This window comes from Vipera ursinii, assembly GCF_947247035.1.
Source record: "Vipera ursinii genome assembly, chromosome: 3".
NCBI lineage: Eukaryota > Metazoa > Chordata > Lepidosauria > Squamata > Viperidae > Vipera > Vipera ursinii.
In genome coordinates, this window is record NC_139516.1 from 24,151,225 (window position 1) to 24,168,911 (window position 17,687).

The 17,687-nt window shown below is 39.4% G+C and overlaps 1 protein-coding gene across 1 annotated transcript in view; it reads left to right on the forward strand.

Annotated features, from left to right (window-relative positions):
• Window positions 1-17,687, forward strand: part of LOC310638086 (uncharacterized protein) — an 880,437-nt gene that overhangs the window by 707,086 nt on the left and 155,664 nt on the right. The window lies entirely within an intron of this gene.

Sequence of the window (17,687 nt, forward strand, 5' to 3'; positions counted from 1 at the left end):
GCATCTTAAAGAGAATATCTATTAATATACATTATACAATTCTGTGTATATTGAATATAACTGTAACTGCATCAGCACAGGCTGAGAAACTCATGTTGCATATTTATCAAGTATCTACTAAAACACAGCAACAGCAAGAAATTCTAGTGCTCATGTCACAGTGATGGTTTTAACGTAAATGTGAGTGTTGGTGTATTCAGGCATTTGCAAGGCAGGAGATAAAAATATCAGAACTGTTGTCACAATGCTTTTTTTTACTTCTTTATTTTATTTGCTTGTATGATTTTATTTATTGGATGATCAAAAAGAGAGTTTTTGTCGGGGAGTTGCATTAGAAGATCTCCAAGGTCCCTTCCAAATCTCTTATTTCAACAAGAGCCATGATGGCGCAGTGGTTTGAATGCAATATTGCAGGCTAATTGTGCTAACTGCCAAGAGTTCAGTTCTGACCAGCTCAAGGTTGACTCAGAGCTCTATCCTTCCAAGGTTGGTAAAATGAGGACTTACGGTAGATTGTTGGGGGCAATATGTTAACTCTGTAAACCATTTAGAGCAGACATGTCAAACACAAGGCCCGGGGGCCGGATCCGGCCCACGAAGTGGTTTCATGCGGCCCGTGAAGCCATCCTGGAAACAGTGAGGGAACGGCCCCCACTGCCTTGGCCCTGGCCCAGAGACCCTCCTTCTGCCAGAGACCCTCAGATCTGTCCCACTCCTGCCCAGGCCCCCATAGGCACCCTTGATGCGAACAATGTAGAGCTGGCCATGCCCACCCAGTAGGCCATACGTACCCTGGCCATACCCACCTGGCCCCTTGAGGGCAACCGCAATGCTGATGCGGCCCTCAATGAAATGTGAGTTTGACACCCCTGATTTAGAGAGTGCTGTAAAGCACTGTGGAGTGGTATATAAGTCTAAGTGCTATTGCTATTCTGTTATTCTGTTGTTCAGTTGAAAAGAGAATTGTAGTTAGACCCATTTCTGCTACAGAGAAATGTATTCTTCTTCACCTCCCTTTGGTTTTTGGAGCACTTCTAAACCAATGGAGGTCAAATGAATCTGTGAAGTGGTCAAATGGTTACATAAATATGCTAAAACAAATTACATCAAAGAAGTCTTATTTAAAACAGAGGACATCCCACATTTACGTGCTTTCAAGAAGATACACAATTTTCTGTGAGAGGAATATTCTCAGGTACTTTTTGCTTCAAAGGCCTGCCCCACGCCAACCATTTGGTTGGCATTTAACAGGCACTGAAACACAAGCTCTTCACTATTTCTTATCTGATGGCTGAAAACAAACCTCTAAGAACCTCTACTGTAGAACCCCTTTCTCATAGTGGTCAAATATCTGAAACACACCATTTTATACAAGGTGGCATTTTCTCAGACAAATAGATCACCTTTCGGGATAGTTGCTTCAAAGAGCTGCCCTCACACACTTTAGTTCTCCAGCTTCGGTTGTAAAAAATGGCAATCTATCTCCAGTTCAGTTCTTAACCGACACCAATTTTTAGCTATCCTAGCTTTAAGGAAGTAGTAACATGTCTGAAAGAGGAGGAAAATAGCGTGCTAGTGGGCCTTTTTCAAGTGTTCAAAAGGAATTTTGAAAAAGATTTATGCCCCCTTTTAGACAGAGTCCAATTGCCAGTTAATTTTAAGCAAGCAAAGCCACCGGCGGAGAGAAAGAAGGCAGTAAAGACTCACATCTCATTGCAGGAGGCAGTAGAAAGGGAGGAGGGCAGATTAAACAATATTCCATTCATTGGTCCACCAAAAGAAGGCCCTTCATTGAGCCACTGCTATGCGGTCCTCCTCATATATTAATGTGTGCACAGTTCTTTATTAATAAGTTTCTAGCACGTTTCAAAGGATATTGGGAAGCGTATGTAGTGTCCCTTACATGTCGTTGGCTTGAAGGTTTATTCTGAATGATGAATACAGCACCAAAGGGCCAATCCAACATTCTAAACAATGTTGTTTTAGCATCCAGTGCCAACTCAGAAGGGAACCTGTTGCCAAAACTGTAGTGGCTTTTCTAACTGTGATGAACTCTCGAAAGCTTATAAAAGAGACGGGTGGAACAGACCGCAGGCTAGTGACTGTCAGCCTCCTAAAACAGCCAAGGGAGCCATGCCAACAAGAAGCCTTTCTTTTTTTTTATGGCCATTTGAAATCCTGTGGTTGATGTGCTTCAGATTAGCACAGCAATCATTTCATGCCAGTAGTTTCTAATACTGGGCTCTCATCCACAGCCCTTTATGTTAACTTAGGTACTTCTGCAGTATCAAAGATTCAGTTCATTTATTCATTAAGAATGCTAATCTCATTAACAGGTGACCTGCCTTTAACACACCAAAGTACTTCTAGGGATTCACCAATTACTGTTGCAGTGTAGTTCAGTGCCTAACTAATTCCAACTAGACCTTTACAAACCAAGGGGTACTTTATTTTCATATACACAGTATTATATTGTTATTCATTCCCAAGTCCAGAGCAATAAACCTACATCTCTCTATGTTAGCCTCACAACAACCTTGTAGAGACAGGTGAAAAGTCAGGAGAGTGTCACACCATAGTATTGCCAGTTTAATACAGGAAGTTCTTGACTTATAAACACAATTGAGCCCAAAATCTATGTTGCTAACTGAAATGTTTGTGAGTTTTGCCCCATTTTATGACTTTTCTTCCCACAGTTGTTAAGTGAATAACTGCAGTTGTTAAGTTATTCACACAGTTGTTAAGTGAATCTGGTTTCCTCATTGACTTTGCTTCCCAGAAGGTCACAAAACATGATCACATGACCCCGGGACACTGAAACTGTCATAAATAGGAATCAGTTGCCAAGCGTCTGAATTTTGAAAATGTGAACAAAGGGATGCTGCAGTGGTTGTAACTGTGGAAAATGGTCATAAGTAACTTTTTTCAGAGCCACTGTAACTTCAGTCACTAAATGAACTGTTGTAAGTTGAGGACTACATGTATGTTAGGCTAATATTGTCCAAATAGGGTGGGACTGCCACAAACACTTCCCAAGCCTGAAGAAATCCAGGGATCTACCATATCTAGATGACACCAGGTTAGAACAAATAGCTCTGGGCTGCAGTGCAAGTAATTTCATCTTGACTCATGTGGTTTTCATTGGTTATGTCTTTTGACCCTTTGAAGCAAAATGAATTTATTGTATATTTATTTACTTAAATAAGCACCAAATGCAATTTCCATCAATTTATGAGCCTTCAGCAGAGCTGGTGCAATATCATGTCTATCACTGTCAGAAAGGAGAAACCTGTGCCATGAATTGTCATTATGTGGAGGGCATAAAGTTGGGTGAAGTTGACTAAAATTTAACTGCCTTGAGGTTTACTGTAATATATGAATCAACTATAGATTTTACTATTCAAAATGGGAGAATTATCATTTTTAATTGAGCAGTTGGGTATAATAACTTCCCTGGCTTATGTGTTTGTGTTTTGTTTTCCTTGATGCATCTCTAAATAAATGTGATTGAAATTCAGAAAAGGCGTCAAATTCACCTCATCACGTGATGTGTCACAACGTATCATGACTTTTTTCCCCTTGCTGGAGCTGGGATAGGCGCGGATTCTGTGTGACACAACTGGCCCATGGGCCAGCAGTTTGACACCCCTGATCTAGAATATCTCTTGGGTAAATGATTTGTAATATAAAAGATAAGATTTTGGAAATGGATGTTTAGAAGTATTATACAGAGAGCCACTTGGCTACTTTGAAACTGTTTCATTTTCTTTTAAAATGTCTTATGGATTCTGCCAATTGCCTGTCATTGAACAAATGTTGGCTTGGCAAATCATGGCTCTATGTGATGTGTAAACTATGTGTTGACCTTCAAAGTGTGATATCTATCTCAGAATCTGGCCCTCGTAATGCTTTCTTTTGAGTATTAGAGCCAATATGGTCTAGTGGTTAAGGCACCAGGCTAGGAAGTGCAAGAATGTGAGTTCTAGTGTCACCTTAGCCATGAAAGCCAGCTGGATGACCTTGGGCCAGTAAGCCCAACCCATTTCACAGGGTGTTGTTGTGGGAAAATAGAGGGGAAGTAGGGTGTTGGATATATTCGCCACCTTGAGTTACTTGTAAAATAATAAAGATAGGAAACAAACAAACAAAACAAATAAGACTGCTCTTCATTACATTACATTGTGAGTAGAGGTTTGCAGAAGTCTGAACTATCTTCATAAAACCCCCCATCCATATCAAACTAAAAGTGGTTTGAATGCAAAACCGCTATTCCAAATTTGAAACAGATTGCTCTGATAATTTGAAACATTTTGACTTTGAAACACAGTTATTTCTACCATGAAGTGATTCTAAAATGACAGCCTTTCAAGTTCAGAATAGTTATTTCATACTCCAAAACAACTGCTTCAATCCTGAAGAAGGGCCTTCTGAATTTGACATTATACAAATTCAAAAACATTTTGTACATTATTGGTTCCAAGCATTTAAAATCAATTATAATATACACTACACACATTTTTGTACTTCTGATAGTGCCTTTTATTGGAGGTGGTCTTAGTCCTTGCAAGATCATATTTGACTCCAGTTTACAAAATATTTATAGGATGGTTATTTAAATAAGCTATCTTTTCTCCTATCTTCACATGATATTTTTGGAGGGTAGCAACAAACTGGGGGCAGATCCACACTTTCTGCTTGCCTATTACCATTAAGGGACACTCATCACTTTCTGAGTGAGGAAACATTCTCCTCTTTATCTCCAGACATTGAAAATGCACTCCATGTTTGGATTAGCCAATTCCAATTCAAAGCTACAGTTCAGATCTGCACCATCTTAGGTCCTTCAGAGCTTATGGCCTCTGGCACATACATCATTCTGTTCTAGTAGCAACTCCAGATCAAATTAGCTGCAATACGTGATACAACCCTCCCCTCCAAAGACTGGTTGTTCCCTTCTGCTATCATTTTGTTCTGCATGGTTAAGTTCTCTACTGATTAGCAGTTACTAGTTTTTTTTAAAATATATGATATTGACCCAATGATGACACATAAAGTCAATGAATTATTCTCAACTCAAGACCTTCATTCAAGCCTTGTATCTCCCAGGGGGCACTCTTTTGATTTATAACCAGGCTGGGAGAAAGATCCCATTGTTTTATTAATGCATTTTTCTTTTTAACAATACTCTCTACTATTTAGTCATTCACTCAGTTTTAACACTTGGCACATGTCCAAGAGCAAACCCTCTGACAAGAGCTGCATAATTCAAATCTTCAACAGGAGATCTGAAGCTTTGTCTCCTACGTCCCTGAAGACTCCTCAGTAATTGCAAGTCAATTGAAATTAATCTGTGCCTAAGTATAGTTTCTTCTAATCTGCTGCCCTTCAGGAATGCTGGGCTATGTCATGCTGGCTATGGAAAATGGGACTTGTACTTTCACAGATCTGGAGAGCACTAAACTAAGGACCCTGGGATTGCTTAGGGTCTGAACTAGTCTTTTTCTTTTTTCTCATTCCTTCGCACCATTCCTTCCTGAATACTTTCATTGTTTAGTGATGTAATCCACTCACAATATTTAGGAAATAATGGATAAAACTCTAATGGTCATTCCAGGGAATCTTGACACACCAAATACTGTTCTTGAAGGAAAGCATCTCCTGCAGTTTGGCAGGAATTATGCCCCCACCATAGCTTGTATTCCCTCTCATACATGATAAATTCCATTTTTAGTACAACAAGCAAAATGCAAACAAAAAGTCCATTCTGTTTCTTGACTGTCCTCAATGCCAAAGTGATCTTCTGGTTTGTTCAGGGACAAATACACTTCAGAGTAAAAAAAAAAACCTCCAGAGGATGTTGGTGGGTGGAGAGCCCCTTGGGAATTATCCATGAATAGTGCAATATATAGACTTGGCTTGCTATTTGGGACACATAAAAACCCTGACAAGACTGAGTGGCTGTTCGTGCCGGCATCCCGGGAAATTCCGATTATTCCATCTCTGGCCATGGGGGGTGAGCTATTACCCCCCGTAGATAGGGTGCGCAACTTGGGGGTCCTTCTAGATTCACAGCTCTCTTTAGAAGAGCATATTGGAGCTGTGACTAGGGGGGCCTTTGCCCAGGTTCGCCTGGTGCGCCAGTTGCGACCCTATCTGGACCGGGATGCCTTGCGCACAGTCACTCATGCGCTCGTGACCTCTCGTCTAGACTACTGTAATGCTCTCTACATGGGGCTGCCCTTGAAGTCCACTCGGAGGCTCCAACTGGTGCAGAATGCAGCCGCGCGAGTTGTGCTGGGAGTCTCCCGATACTCCCATGTTACACCTTTGCTCCGCGAGCTGCATTGGCTGCCGGTTGCCCTCCGTGTGAGATTCAAGGTGTTGGTAATGACTTACAAAGCCCTACATGGCATGGGTCCGGATTACCTACGGCAACACCTGCGGCCGGCGTCAACTTCCCTCCGTCCAGTGCACTCCCACAGAGAGGGCCTCCTCAGGGTGCCTCCAATCAAAGAATGCTGATTGGTGGCCCCCAGGGGGAGGGCGTTCTCTGTGGGCACGCCAGACCTGTGGAACCGCTTGCCGGTTGAGCTCCGGATGGCCCCCGACCTTCGCTCCTTCCGGCGCGATCTTAAAACGTATTTATTTGAGCAATCTGACCTGGTCTGATGGGTTAGGGTTGGGGTTTTAATATGTTTTTAAGTATTGTTTTAAATTTTAAATTTGGGCATTATATTTAATTGTTTTTTAACTTTTGTATTCTGTTTTTATATTTATTGCCCTGTACACCGCCCTGAGTCCTTTGGGAGAAGGGTGGTATAAAAATATAATAAATAAATAAATAAATAATTTATTGACCTATTTAAAGGAAAAGGACAGAAATGGATGGAGTAGATAGGGTAATGCATAAATGGATTTAAATCAAGACTATTTCTTCTTTGTGGCAAAAATATTGGCAGAGTCCTGCAGGTACAGTTGGCTTTATGTGCAAGAAAAGTAGGTAGTCACATCATGCAACAAAATCCACAGGGTCTGCCATTTGCCTTTATTGCTGTAAATAAAATAAAATAAAATTACACATCCGTAAAATAAATAAAATAAAATTACATATCAGTGGGGAATATTGGCATTCCAGCCATTCAACCGCAGATATGGGTGGCTTCCCATCAGGTGCCCTTTCTTTGTTTATCTTGCTCTGCATTCCTACCATTACCTGAGATTTGGGTCATGAGCAAAAGGAGTAGTACTTTTTTCACAATGGCACAGATTTTCTGGAATGCACTTTCTAGAAAAGTTACACAGCACAAGGGGGATATTCTTTTCTTTAAAGAGGCATTTAGAAAAGGCTGCAACGACTGAAATTTTCATTCCTTTATTTCTTTATAACCATCATTCCTGTTCCCATGCAGAATTTTGATGCTATTTATATAACTTTATGATCTTGAATTATGTTCTCGCACCTGTATTTATATTCCTAGGCTGAAGAAAAGAAGCAAAAATACCAAACATGAATATTGATCAAACACACACACACACACACACACATATTTCTACAGACTCATATTATTTTGTTTTAAAAAAAATAACAAACATAATTTTAACCCCATTTAAGAACTGCCTTTGGAAAGTGGCAGCACAGAAATTAAGAAGTTAACACTCTGCATGGACTTTTTCCTTAAAAATGACAGGCACTCTTCTACGGCCAGTGGTTATATACTTTTCAATGTTTTTGATGGTAATGTTTCAACATTCCCATAATATTTCCAGAAACCATCAAATATTGGTGTGCTAGTATTTATAGTTCAAAACTATAAAAGTTTCTTCAAGCAATTAACTCTAATGCTGTGGTCAGCTAAAATCAATATTTACTGATGGGTTTTGTAGATGCCAAGGGAAAATTGGTTTCAAAGAATGCGTCAGGACTAGGTCTTTGGGGAATAATTGGCTGAGATCAAAGCAATATGCAAGAACAGCAAAATATTCAATAAATATATCCTTCTCTTTCTCTTTTTTTCCCCAGTCATCACCTTAGATAAAACATAATTGCTGATTGATGCTACATCAGATTTAATACTAGCATGATGAAATGTTTCTGGAATAGCTTTTGATAGAGAGCTTTATCTGCATACCATGTTCCATAACATAGATCTAATTAGAGCCTGCTCACCTGTACCTTCATTCAGCCACGAAGTTCGCAAACAGAAGGGCATGTTTATGAAATAATTAAATTCTCACTTACAGATTCAGATATATTAGAAATTCAGAAGACCTTTCCCCCCTGTTAACTGAGGACAGGTTGCTTTACTGAATGTTGTTTTGTCTCCACATACAGTATGTGTGCATCTACATATAATAACCTAGCCCTAATTAGGTTCGGGATGCACTGATAATGGAGCTTACAACTAAGCATTTCTTTCCAGTTCTTTCCAAATCACTTGGGTGGCACTTTCAGCCAGGGTTAGATTTACTGGAAAGAGATGTTTTTGAAGTAACTGATTTGGAAATATTGGAGTCAATGAGACTCCATGGTGGCCACAAGAAATGGTACACCATTACCTAGCCTGGCATTCTCCCATTATATACAGTTCTAACACATGGAATTCCTAATTCCATTAGTGAAAGTTAATACCTCTGGAGAGCAAAGAGTTGGGGGTAACTGAAATGTACATAGTCAGCAATGTTGGAGAGTTTTAATCCATAAGAAAACTTCAACCATAGGCACAGATGTAATTATAAGAAACTGTAACTGGTCACCCATACAGGGGCATGTACCTGTCTACTTGTCAAGAAAAGAAATTAAGAGTACAATCCTTGTCTTTAATATATACGGGCGAGAAAGGCTATTTTAAGTGAGAGATGCCAAAGTTGAATAAATAATGGAGGGAAGGGTCTTGCAAATAAATCTAGTTAAATCTAGGACTAGCCCTATTAAAGCAAGCCATAAATGGATTGCTCAAAGGGAATACAATATTGTCCCAAGAAGGATCCTGCTCAGTTGATTACCCATAGGAATGGAAATGATTGATTCCAATCATTTTCTACATGGCTATGTTAGAGTTTGACTTTTCCTGGTCCAATTGATGCACCATGTTGAATTTTGTCTTGGTTTCACCACCTGGCCCATCCAGGAGGATTGAGAACAATTCCAATTACTGATGATTGTATATCAGAAAATAAAAGTATAGAATTCCTTTCCATTAAAAAGAAGACATCCAAATGCATAATTTGCTTCATCCAAAGTTTCTAAAACTCCATGTTTCCAGTTAGCAAAGTATAGGATCAACACCTGCTTTGCAGGTTATGCACAAGGGATTGTGTCAAAGAAGATATTCTTGTTGGCTTAGCAAACTGTTTATATTATTAATTCAATAGCATAGCTTCTAACAGAGCTGTTATTAAACTACAATCCAAGTATTATTAGATCCCATACTGACTGATCACAGTAGTTGCAATCCAAGATATTTTGAAGATAGTAAATAATTGTTATCTAGAGATCGCATCAATTTGTATTCTGAAAAGCTCTTTACTCTCCTTTGAAAGCATTAAGCCAGTAAAATATTTCAGAATATGCCTTTTCTGTTTTTGTCAGTGAATTATCAATGAGAATTCCCTTCTCCTTTCATAAGAATGTGCAGCCTAACCTTGATGCTTCGTGCAGAAGGAGGTGGCATTTTGCCTCACAGTTTAAGGGACTGACATAACCAATATTTTTTCATCGATTTCAAAACTATTGGAAAGGATGGTCAGGGAGGCAGAGCTTAATGGGTTAAGCAAATGTGCTGCAATTTAAATCATACTGGAAAATGGAAAATGTCTTCTTTTGGGTTGGAAATAATCTCAAGTGGATTACCCAGTCCTACCTGTTTCATGGCAAAATTAATTTAATTCTTCTGTTAATCAGTCAGGAATGCCAATAATCATTATAAGTCCTGATTTTTTTATCTGATATTATTTTTCAATAACAAAAATGAATTGATTTTGTCCTTGCCTTGTGTTTCTCTAGTTTATGCACTTTGCTTCTCCAAAAAAGAGGGTAGGCACTGCCAACAGAAACATGTGAACGTTTATTTGCTAAATCAGTTTCCAGTACAGAGATTTCTCAATTTGATATCTTTGCTTAAATCAAAAATCTTCTTGGTCACAACCAATATATTGGATTAACAGATCTTTACTAGGGGTTGGATGGAAAATAATAATAAAAAAGGATGCCAACAAAGCAGGATCCCTCCCTGTCATTTGCAATATGTATTTTATTTTGCTTTCAGCATTTGCTTGGAGAGGAACAATAATATACTTCTCTGGGATATCACAATGAAGCAAATGTTAAAGCTGTTTAATGCAATGACTAACAGTGGGTGCAACCACTGGCTAACTATGGATTTCTCAAGAAGCCAACTTTTCATTGACAAAATATTTATTTAGATTAACGTTCCACAGTATTCCTATATCTTAGCATGGAGAACTATGTCTGCCTGTTTTGTCCTTAGCTGTTCTGGTTTTAAAATAGTGTTTTCCATCTTTGCCCAAATTAATTTTTGACATATGAAGTATCTACTAGCTCATTCATAATCATACTGTCAAAGGCTAGCATCCAAACTCTTATCAGCTGATTAAGGCTAAGGCTTATTAACCCCCTCCTCCATTCACTAGGCACTACAAGCAATCATTTGGGCTTAGGCACCAGCATAGCTGCACATATGGCTTCCAAGGAGGCAACTGCCCATATAACACCTGACCCAAACTTTGCAAACTGCCATCAAAGCACTGCATGGGGTTCCTTCAACACACAGCTATACTAGCCTTCTAGAAGACCATCACATTTATTATTAAAACAAATGTTCATAGATCTGTATGTTTTAAAAGGAGAAGGTATTGTCAAGTGGTTTAAAATAGGCTAAAACCTCCATCCCAGGTACCCACTCCCCCATCCAAACCCACCCTTTACCTGTGAGCAATGGGGCATGGCTTTTCCAGCCAGTTGTTAATGTTGAATGGGAAGGAAAATAAAGCTAGAAGAATCTACCAATTCATTACCATAAATTCTCACAGCAAAACTATAGGAACAAGGCTGCTCAAAAGCCTCCTTACTGAAGCTGATTTGAGTTTAGCCATCAAGGTGGTGAAAATATTTTTATGATAACTCAAGATTGTAGCGATGCACATTAATGCAGCTGTAATGGTATGTGGGAATAATCTTGGGAGACAGGAGGAAGAGCTGCAGACTGGACAACTGGCATGTAAAAGGTATTTCAGTCGACAGGAGGGGGCATGAGAAAGGTTTCAGAAATGACCCTCCCTAGTTTTCCAGAGAACGAAAGGAAAGGAGGGGAGAGATACTTTCAGCCTTGCAAGATTCTGCTAAGGTAGCAATAGCAACAACACTTATACTTATATACTGCTTCACAGTGCTTTACTGCCCTCTCTAAGCTGTTTACAGAGTCAGCATATTGCCCCTAATAATCTGGGTCCTCATTTTACTGACTTCGGAAGGATGGAAGGTTGAGTCTACCTTGAAGTGGTGAAACTCAAACTCCCGAACTGCTGGCAGTCGGAGTCAGCAGAATTAGCTTGCAGTACTGCGTTCTAACTACTGCACCACCACGGCTCTAATTGTAATCTTACAATAAAGAGAATGTTAATATTCATGGATATACTTCTTAACTGGACTACCTTGAAAGGCTCATGGCAGCCATAAAAGTTGCAGTACCCACACATTCCACTCTATTGATTCATCTGGCTGAGTTTTATAATGTAATTATAATTGTAGTGTGCCAATAAAGAATTGTTTTAAGAATTACATGGTAAGGCAGGGCCAGATATCCTTTTGCTATTAGCATAAGACCATCTTATCAGTCTGTATCTTATCAAATAAAACACTGTTCCCCTTCCGTTCTTTACAAACTGCCAGGTCTAAAATGTATTTCTTTTTGTAAGCAATGCTTTTTTTTTGGTCATAGAATTCACCGGAACAGAGTTCCGGCACCTTTTTTTGAAGGATTTTCCAAGTTTTAAAAGTAACTTTTGAAAATTTGATGTTTGGTCCACGTGGACTTGAATCGCCCTGTCGAGTGAAGCGGATTGGCGGCAAAATGCGGGCTGCTTGTGTGTCAAATCTGATGCATGCATACTTCATCCAGCTGCTCAGCTTGTGGCACTGCTCAGCTTGTGATTGATCATGTGGTTGCACGCTGAATGCTTACTGTGGGCGGTGACCATTATGTTTTGTTATACAATTGATGTGTGTGGGTGTGTGTACAGTGATTGACTACGTGCGAAAAGTAAATAAAAGATTAACAAGATGTGAGTTCCGTCACCTTTTTTCTTACAAAAAAAGCAGTGTTTGTAAGTATATTGATAATGAAAATGTACATCTGCCAGCATCTAAAGGACAATGCTACAATTTAAATAAATTAACTTCCAAATGATCTGTTGGATTGATATTATGCCTGGAAGTCCTAGGGCAAGTGCCAAGGTCTAAAGTCACATCATTGACAATCTTCAGGTGCTTCAGATCCCAGGGGAACCTAGCAGAAAAACTTGGCAACTGTAAAGTTTTTTCTATCAAACATGTTACAATCATTTTTCATAGTATCAAGGATAGAAATGAAAGCAATGCCTACTGTTTGATTAATTTCTCTGATAAAAATGTGACTGAATGCCAAACATTGCATGATATAAACAACCATACAAACTGCAAGCAAGCCAGTAAGGAGCTTCACAAATCTCACCTCCTACCCAATATGTTGCCATTATCATATGACTTTTATCCATCTTTATTCATAGAAAACTAATGTAGAATAATTAGTTCTTATTAATTGTCCAGTTAACAATATCGGTGCAGGAATCTTCCAGCAAAATCAAGGGGCCTGCCACCCCAGCTAATTGTAAGACACTTGGAGAAATTAATATGGAGCACTTTTGCTTGAACCATATTTAGATTCACAACTGTAAAATTATGATAAACCCCAAAGGAAGTTGATGCGTTCTCAGATTTTGCACTGCCTCATGTATAGGGCTATCTATCTTGCATTGTTCACATTTTGCTCACTGATTTTATCAAGTTCTAATATGCCCATACATGCATATGCAGTGTTTCACAACAATTCTTAACAATAAAATCCAGTTAAAATGATAAATACACATGGTCATGTAAATCCTAAAAGCAAAACTCCCATACCATCAGGAATTAATAAAGTCAACATTCCTATCACCTCCCTTCTAACACCTCAAACAAAGTGATGACTTTGCCTTCTTTTTAGAATACCTCTAAGGAGGGAGCCATTCTAAGCTCAGAGAGAAGATAATTCTAGAGGGGTAGGATGACCATGGTAAAAGCTTACCTATGTGCTTCCTTCCAAAATCCTTCCCACTCACAGGATAGGTCGTTTCTACCTGGAGGACATAATTCTGTAAAAACAGAGTCCTGTAAGCCAGCTCTTTAAATTGCATTCAGAACCCTACTGGTAATCAAAACAGCTCCCATGAGTTAGGCATAACTCTGTTAAAGCAGTCAAACAGTCACATTATGAGTAGTTGCAGTTTCCAGTGATCTTCAAATGAATGAATGAATTCTAGTAATTGAATTTTGAGATTGTGAGAATATGATGACTGTCTCCAGAACAGAAATGGCAAAAGTTCAGAAATGGTAATGGCTCTTTTGGCCACGGGCTCCATCAGCTATCCCAACAGAAACTATGACCCTAGAAGACCTCTCTCTCTCACACACACACCATCCTAGACCATGTAGTAGTGCAACACAATGAAGAACTACTATAAGTAAGGAATTATATGACCTGGGTGTTCTCTTCATAAACAACTACTGTCTTGCTTATCTGAGTCTGATTTGTCCAACTCCTAAAAGCCTCCAGACACCTGGCCAGCACCACCACAGCATCTCCTGCACAGCCCAAGGTTAAAGTATACAATTGAGTGCCACTGACATATGGAAGATCTTCACCCCAAACTGGTAGATTATCTCTCCTAGAAGTTTTGACTATGAGTAAAATAAGATGGAGCAGAGAGCCATGTGGCCAAGGATTTCATCTCTCATCTCCCTCTCATCCAACTGGACCTACGCATTCAGGAAGGAATGGAACCATTAATGAATCTCCAATCCTCAAAAGCACTCCAGAGGTTACAATAATAAATGATATTGTTGGGAGGTTCTAGCAGGATCAGAAGAGTTTCACTCCCTGCATTCAGGTCCCACAACAGAAGATTCATGAGAGCAACAACTGTCATTTTTGTCCTAGTTTGAACCTACACTGGAAGAAATCCAGATAATCCACTCTTCCAAGATCTGGTGTAGACTGCAAACATTTTCCTAAAAGACTTCTGTGAAAGAAATTGTCCAATGCCAAGGGAAAATTTCTTCAGAGGGGCTGCATCACCCCCTCCTTCAATTACAACCTTCTCCCTGGAAGAAGCATCCACTGAACTTCTCTCTCCCGTCAACTTGAATAATCTAGGAACATTAAAAATCCAATCCACAGGTGGTTGAACTCATATTACTCAAGATCATATTTGTTCACTTTCTATGAAAGAATCCCGGATGATATCAGAAGCTGACTCAGTCACCTTAATGGATTCTGTCAGTACTGGGTGCAGCTTCAAGTAAATATGAGTGATTTTGTCCTCAAAGTGATTTTCAAATAGTCACTGAATTCTTGTGGTTGATCTGGAATATTTCATGATAGAAATAATGATTTGACCAGATTTCAATGACTTAAACATAATTCCAAAAGAAACAATACTGTGAAACAACCCATTGTTGCTGCTTATAGATTGATAGTTTTGCAAGAGATTCTTAAAAAGAAGAAAAGAATGCAAACAGCCATTCTCAGGGGGGAAAAACTGTTCAGATTTTAAATCAAGATTTCAACAAGCAGCAAAGTAATTGAAGAACTGCTTTAATTACTGCGTGCTACTTCTATAAAAATTAAAATTATTAGACACATTGCACAACATGCATAGAAACAGATTCCAATTTCAGTTTGAAAGGCATTTCTTACATAAACAGTTGCTGACCTCTAGCGTTCACTCATCTCTTCTTCATAAACCAAAGAACCAGACAGGACAAAATCAAGAAGACACATTTTGTAAAATGGAGCACATCATAAAATGATAAAATAGAGCAGACGTATATAAGGAAGGTAGTTCAGGAAACCCATTAGATATTTCTGTAAGGGGTTTGCTAGAAATTGCTAGAACCATTATCCAAAAATATTCTTTTTCCTGAAACTTCCATTTTTAGGAAAGGTAGTGTTGCTTTTAACCCAGTCCAACAGTTAAAGATTGGAAATCAGTGCTCTCTCCCTTACCAATTTGCCTATGATTTCGTTTTGCTCTCTTTCACAGCCACTAAGAATCTCGGATCTCAACTGATCTTCAACTGACGGGCTTAATCGATACATGCACACAACATTTCTTTTTCCAAAACTTTTTTCATACTTCAGTAAGCAGAAATGTTTCCAGTTCTGCTGACAGGCCCTGGATGGTGTCACAAAGAACCTGTGGCCCTTCAAACGCTGCTCTGCTACAATATGGGTGTGGACCAGCAGCATAAGGGGAGCTGTGGTTTCCCCACACTTGATCTCTCCTATCCTAATTGAGCCTCTGAGCTGAAGGCAGTGGCGTAGCCTGGGTTGTCAGCACCCGGGGCAAGGCAAGTAATTTGCGCCCCCTAACCCTTGGATTTTAGCACTCGAGTCGCTTCCACTAGATTAGTTAAAGAAACCCTTACCCCTAAGCACATGTATTGTTTGTTATGAAAATACTGATGTAATTAAAGTAAAATGCATCTAATGCGCCCCCCCCAGACGTTGCGCCCGGTGCGGCCGGCCCCCCCTGCACCCCCCACGCTACGCCACTGGCTGAAGGTTAAGAAACTGTGAATTTGTGGAAATGGCAAAGCTGACTACGGGCAATCTTTGATTTGCAACCATTCATTTAGTGACCATTCAAAGTTACAATGGCACTGAAAAAAGTGACTCACAACCTTTTTTCACACTTTCCATGACAATTGCAGCATCCCCATGGTCACATACTCAAAATTCAGACAGTTGGCAATTGGCTCATATTTATGACAGTTGCCATGTCCTGCGGTCATGTGATCAGCTTTTGTGACCCTCTGACCAGCAAAGTCAATGGGGAAGCTGGATTCACTTACCGGTAACACCTGTGTTACTAATTTAACAGCTGCAGCGATTCATTTAACAACTATGGCAAGATAGATCATAAAATAGTGCAAAACTCACTTAACAACTGTCTCACTTAGCAACAGAAATGTTGGGCTCAATTGTGGTCATAAGTCAAGGACTACCGGTAGTTTGGTCAGAAAAAAATGTTAAAGACTTTTTTTTGTGTGGAAAGATTGGAAACCCTATATGGATTTTTTGTTGAAAGGCATGGAAGATATATAGAATTGGAGTTTAAAAGATAGGGGGTGGGGGGGAAGTAAGATGGCAAGTACTTGATAGACGGGTAGAAATCATAATCTACATTTTCTTTCCATTTTTCACATCTTTTTATTCTATCTTCTCTTATTTTTTATTTAATATTTATACTATAAGTATAAAGTATACACGCTAGAAAGAAAGAAAGAAAGAAAGAAAGAAAGAAAGAAAGAAAGAAAGAAAGAAAGAAAGATCAAACTTAACTGATAAGCCATTCTGTCTTTTTCTAATTTTAAAATATACTTTTAAGATTTCTCTTTTTGAAGGCAAAGCTCAGAATTTATTTTAACTTCCCAAACTCACTTTTAGCATATTTAAAATTAGACTAACCTAGTCACAGATTATATACAGAGTACTTTTCTTTCTCCAGTTCTCCCAACTGGAATAAGAGGCGTGGGTGTTTTAAAGGGAGGCATTAACAGCTCTCATTTTAGAAAGCCTTAATTCCTTCAGTGTCAGTTAGGAGTGTTTTTCTGCTCTCTCAGGATCTTTAGGTGTACTTGTTATTAATACTTACATTCAGCTACCTGACCGAGTAATAAATATGCCTGCAGAGTCAACACTGGTGAAGACACACACACACACACACACACACACACAGAGAGAGAGAGAGAGAGAGAGAGAGAGAGAGAGAGAGAGAGAGACTCTCGGTACTGATGGTGCCAGTTTTGCTACTCAGAGGCCATCTTTAGCCCTTTTAACAGCAGTGTTGACCTAAGTCGCAAAGGTGGCACCATGATGCATTGTGTGCTGTCTGCTAAGGCAGCGAAGGGCAGTTCTGGCCAATTGCCAGCTCCCTGCCCAGCCAAATATCTACCGACATATTGCAGCCATCCGATTCAACATTATACAAACTTCAAAGCTGCGGGAACAGTGTCTGCCAGGAAAGTTCTTTGGCTGGTTTAAAACGGGTGGGCTGGTCAAAAGATAATTTGCCTTTGCAGCCCTCTAATGGCTGCTGTGATGTGAACATACTATCCCCATGGTTAACAGAGGGTTTAACCAACCCCAGGTTGAGCACTATGGTCCAATTTATTCCAACCATCTGCTTTTAACTGTCTACAATGGAATCTAGAAGGCCACAGAAACCAAAAATGTGAAATGGACTGTGTTTCTCCATCACACCAAAAGCTCTTATGAAAAACTCTCTACCTTGAATGGCCTCACTTGCATTTCATAACACTGGGAGATGTCTTAAAGAGAAATCTGTGCAATGAAACAGTCACCATTCTG